Here is a 5,667-nt window from a genome sequence, read left to right as displayed (position 1 = left end):
CCCAAAGAGGACATCCATCTTGATCTTGCCAATTGGTGAGCAGGACAGGCCGGGAACGATGCCTTGGAACACGGTCCGGCTTGGCATGAGTTGCTTTGGCTTGATTTTGAGCTTCTCCATTGTATCTTGGTACAGTATGTTGATACTGCTCCCGCCATCTATCAGCAGGTGGGAGAAACGGGCGGCACGCCTTTCTGTCGCTAGGGTGGCATCCAAAACCAAGGCATAGGAGCCAGGAGATGGCATCACCTTTGGGTGGGCGTCCCGGCTCCAACTGATGGGCTTCTCTGACCAGTGCATAAACTCAGTGTTACTGGAGGCGACCGCATTGACTTCTTGCTGCTGTCGGCGCCGGCTGCGCCGATCTTCTGTCTGGCTGGTGAACACGATGTAGGCGGCTTGTTCGTCGACGAACTCGTCTTGGATAGCTCCGACTGCAGGCCGAGCGGCCGGCTGCGGCAGGGCAGAAGGCGGCTGGCCTGCAGGCAGAGGCGGCAACAGCCCCTCGCCCTTGGGGATTCGGGTGAGCCAATGGCACTTCTGAGTTGTGTGGTTGGATGGCTTCGCACCGCTGTGGAACTTGCAGGGGGCGTCGAGAGTTTGCTCGTAGGAGAAAGCCAGCTGCCAAGCTGGCCTGCCGCCCTTCTGTTTCTTGGGAGCTGGCCGTCCCTCAGGCTGCTCTTCTTCGATCGTAGCCACCTGCCGGCTAGTGGAAGGCGGCATAGGGGCCTTGCGCTTGTGGTCATTTTGGTGTGGGCGCCGGCTTGATTCTCCAGCCGGCATCTTGGGAACCGGCGCCAGCACATTTCTGGAGGCGTCTACCTGGACCTCAGTCTTCATTGAAGAGTCGGCCATGGCATACTTGTCCGCGATGATCAGTAGCTCGTCGAGGGTTACCGGCTCGTCGCAGAGGAGTCGTTGCTTGAGGAGAGTGCCCTCGCGGCACCCGGCGGTGAAGTATTCAATGGCCTGAACCTCGTGCACCCCTTCACAGGAGTTGCGAAGCTCGGCCCAACGCGTGAGGTAGTCGCGGGTTGATTCGTTGGGCCCGTGTATGCACAAGGAGAGCTGTCGGGGCTTGGGAGCCCATTTGTAGGTGCTGGTGAAGTTGCGTATGAAGGCTTCGGTGAAGTCCAGCCAGCTGTTGATGCTGTAAGGCTTGAGGCTGTTGAGCCAGGTGCGCGCCGTGCCTTGGAGCATCAGGGGGACATATTTCACGGCAATGCGTCGGTTGCCGTCTGCTATGCAAACTGCGGTGGAGTAGTCGATCAACCAGTCTTCCGGCTTCATGGAGCCGTTGTACTTGGGCGTGTCTCTTGGGAGCGAGAACCCTTAGGGAAAGGGCTCATCGCGGATGCGGGGGCCGAAACAAGGCGAGTCGACATCATCTTCTTCTTCCAGGGCTAGGGATCGTCTTGCGCGGTCTATCCGATGGCGGGCATCATTCTCGCCGACTCCTTCGCGGCGACCAAGTCGGCCGCTGAGAGTCGGATGCTCGACAGGCGGCGGAGTGGGATATCTTTCCCCACGAGGCGGAGGAGGAGGCGGGTCGCCTCGTCGTTCCACACCTCGGGGACGGCCTTCTGCGTCGTGCTCGATTGTGATTCGAGTCCGGCTATGGCTAGCAGCCGACTCCTTCTCTTGTCCTGCACGGGCGCCACCCACAGTCGGCGTACGCGACGTCGCGCCGTGCTCTCAACGAGGGGGGCTTCCAGCTTGGACGCCGGCTTTGTGCCGCTCTGCGGCCGCGTCGATCAACTGTTAGATGCGTCTGGTCATGTGGGGAAGCTCATCGGCCCCCAGTCCGTTTAGCTCATCTACGATCGACTGGGCAGCGCGTAGATTCTAGAGGGGCGTGGCGTAGACTAGGCGGTCTGCTCCCAGCATGCTGGCGATGGCCGCGCCACATTTCTTGACGACACCGACTCGGCTTGGCCCTTCTGGAGGCGGCATGCCGAAGGCGGCGCGGTCGACATCGCGCTGGTGGGCTTTTGTGAGGAATCTCATGGTGGCTATCTTCTAGCGCTCCACAAGGAGGGCAAGGCGGCGTGCCTCCCGCGTCTTAGCGTCAGCGTTCGCCGGGATGGGGGCGGACAAATCATGCAACACAGCCTGCAGGGCATCGCGGGCGTTCTCATCGGATATGATGCCGTGGCTGATGACTAGCACTTCGGTGACTGTGCTGTTGCCACTGTCAGCTCGAGGGAGAGGGTCATCGAAGATGATCACGTTGGTGGGGAAGGCGTCGAGCGACGCCGTGTCGGAGTCGACAAGCATCGGGTCGATGGAACCGACCGACTCCAAGTCCGCGGTGGGCTCGCCGGAGACGTGGAGTTGGTCAAGGAGGCTAACGATGCGGCTCTCGGGGTAGCCTATGCTGGTGTCGGATGCGGGCTCGTCGGAGATGCGAGTCTCGCCAAGAAGATCGGCGAGGCAGCTCGCCGCGCAGGCGTCGTCGACACTTTGCAGCGCATCGGGGCAAGCACCATCAGGCGTGCCGGGCTGGCTACACTCGCTGGGGAGGAAGAGGGTTCCCGTCTAGAGCAGGTCTCCGGACGACGGTGCACTTGGCCCCACGGTGGGCGCCAAATGTCGGGTGGTAGGTGCGACTTATGCCAACGGATGGCTTATCATTGTGGGAGCCAGTAAGACATTGCTGGTGCCTGGAAACGGGATAAGGCGAAGACATGCACGCCGGCGGATCTTACCCAGGTTGTGGGCTCTCCATGGAGATAATACCCCTACTCCTGCTTTGCGGGGTCTCCGCATGATCACTAGATCGATAGGAAGCTACAAGAGGCTCATTGAGCTGTTCGGTGGGAGGAGGAAGAAGGGCAAGGCTAGCTCTCTTCTCTCCCGATGGTAGTGTCTAAAACTCTCTAAGATCAACCCTTTGCATGGGTGCCCCGGGGGGTTTATATAGGCCTACCCCCCGGGGGTACAATGGTAATCTGGCTAGGCGTGGGTCCAGGTCGTCAGCGTCTACGACCGCCGGCTTCTCCGCCGGCTTCTGGGGCCCGCCGACTGGTGGGTCCCGCCTGCTGCCGGCCCATTGGTCGACAGGCCGGCCCCACCGCTTGGGGGGTCTTCTCGAGGGCTGGTTACTGTTGCCTCGCCTCTGATGACGAGGGCTTCGTCGAGGTAAGCATGGCTATAGTGTTGCCGCCTTGCATGCTCTCACTGTAGCCTTACCTCGTCTTGTCTGCTTAATGGTGCGCGCGCCCCGAGGAGGGGAGCAAGCCGGCTATAGGAAGCCGGCCTGGCCTCAGGCCGGCTGGGGGAGATCAGGCCGCCTTCGGATGTCTCTCTGACCGAAGGGGCCCGCCGCCTACGGGCCGTACTGGCGACCCGTCGTGGATGGCGTCATGATCTGCATGGCAACAGTGCCTCGCCGGACAGGAGATGGGCGCCCCGTACGGCATACTGTAGCCATGCATGTTCCGAGATTCGGGGTGGCAGGGTCCACTGTAGCCACGCCCTGTCCCGTCACCGTTATGGGGGGTGGACTTTTAGGGTGCGGCCCACGGCCGCCTTCCAGGGGCCGGCTTCTTGGAGTCGGTCCTTCATGGGCCGGCTTCTTGGAGTCGGTCCTTCACGGGCCGGCTTCTTGGAGTCGGCCCTATCGTGGCGTCCTCCAAGGGGTGTTTATGGCCGGGCCGCCTTCGGCCAGCCGGCCTATGTGATATCTGGCCAGAAGAAGGCGGCCCTGTGTCTTGGGTGCTTCAGGGCTTGGTCGGCCCGTTGTTTTTTCTAAGGGCCAAAGGGAGCCGGTTAGGCTACCCGTGGTCATTTACTCCGACAGGTACTGTAATGAACGTTTATTTATTTTGGTGTTAAACCTACTGTATTCCAACTTATCTATGGTTTATAAACTATTTTACTAGCCATAGATGCATCAAAATAAGCAAACAACACACGAAAAACAGAATCTGTCAAAAACAGAACAGTCTGTAGCAATCTGTAACTAACGCAAACTTCTAGAACTCTAAAAATCCTACCAAAATAGGAAGTCCTGGACAATTTGTTTATTGATCATCAGCAAAAAGAATCAATGCAAAAGCACGTTTCTGTGATTTAACAAAATTAAATTCATGCACGCAAAGTTTCTGTTTTTCAGCAGAATCAAATCAACTATCGTCATCGGTTATCCTATAGGTTCTACTCGGCACAAACACTAATTAAAAGATAAAAACACATCTAAACAGAAGGTAGATGCAAAATTTATTACTAAACAGGAGCAAAAACAAAAAACACAAATAAAATTGGGTTGCCTCCCAACTACTGCTATCGTTTAATGCCCCTAGCTAGGCATTGAGACTTCGATGATGCTCACATAAAAGATAGGAATTAATGCACAAAGAGAGCATCATAAAACATGAGACAAACAGACTTAAGTCTAACATACTTTCTATGCATAGGCATCTTGTAAGAAAACAAATTATCAAGGCAAGCAAAAACTAGCATATGCAAGGAAGAACAAAGAGATGATAACAATCTCAACATGAAGAGAGGTAATTTAGTAACATGAAAAATTCTACAACCATATTTTGCTCTCTCATAATAATTACATGTAGGATCATAAGCAAATTCAACAAAATAGCTATCACATAAAATATTTTAAACATGATCCACATGTATGCGAAGTTGACACTCTTCCAAAATAGTGGGATTAACATTAACTAAAGTCATGACCTCTCCAAACCCACTTTTATCGAAAATTTCATAAGATTGAACATACTCCAAATATGTGGGATCTAAAGTTGACACTCTTCCAAACCCACTTTCAATATTATTGCAAACACTATTATCAATCTCATATGCATCATGGGGCTTAAATAAATTTTCAAGATCATAAAAAGAATCACCCCAATCATGATCATTGCAACAAATAGTAGACATAGCAAAACTAGCATCCCCAAGCTTAGGGTTTTGCATATTATTAGAACAATTGACATCAAGAGAATTTATAGTAAAATCATTGCAATCATGCTTTTTATCGAAGGAACTACCAAGTATGGGTGCAATAGCAACGATCTCATGTTTAACATAAGGAACTATAGCAAATTCGTCTTCATAAATATTGGCATCATGGCCACAAGAATAGCAGACATCATGTTCGTCAAGGGATATTTCAACCAAATCATCAGAATCATCATTATCTATAGATTCATGCATATCATTATTTTCTTCCAAAGCAACGGTCATTCTTTCAATAAATTCTTGGACATAGACATTATGAGCAAAGTTTTCATTGCAATATTTAAGTATCACGGAATTTTCAGACTTGTTGAGAGTAAAATCATACTTTTCAATCAAAGAAGCAACTTCATGAGCACCCTTCAAAACGACAAATTCTTCAATTTGTTCGATATCATAGTAACTATAAACACCCTTTGCATAAGAAATAAGATTTCATTATCATTGAACACACATAGGTAGGGAAGGTGTTTTTTAGGGTTCTTAGAGCAACAAGTAAAATCACAAATTTTACAAAGATTCTAAGCATAGCATAGCAAACTATTTATATGATACCATAAGACCTTCCCTTTTCTGGACAAATGATGATGCACAAAATGAGCATGCTCATCTAAAGATTTCCCATCAACTAGGCTAGTTGGGGTTTCAGCACGAGCGCATAAGGATCAAAGATGATCCAAGTAGAACACT

The sequence above is a fragment of the Triticum aestivum genome, chromosome 4B, assembly GCF_018294505.1.
Source record: "Triticum aestivum cultivar Chinese Spring chromosome 4B, IWGSC CS RefSeq v2.1, whole genome shotgun sequence".
In the NCBI taxonomy this organism is placed as follows: Eukaryota; Viridiplantae; Streptophyta; class Magnoliopsida; order Poales; family Poaceae; genus Triticum; species Triticum aestivum.
Note: the sequence above shows the minus strand (reverse complement) of the source record.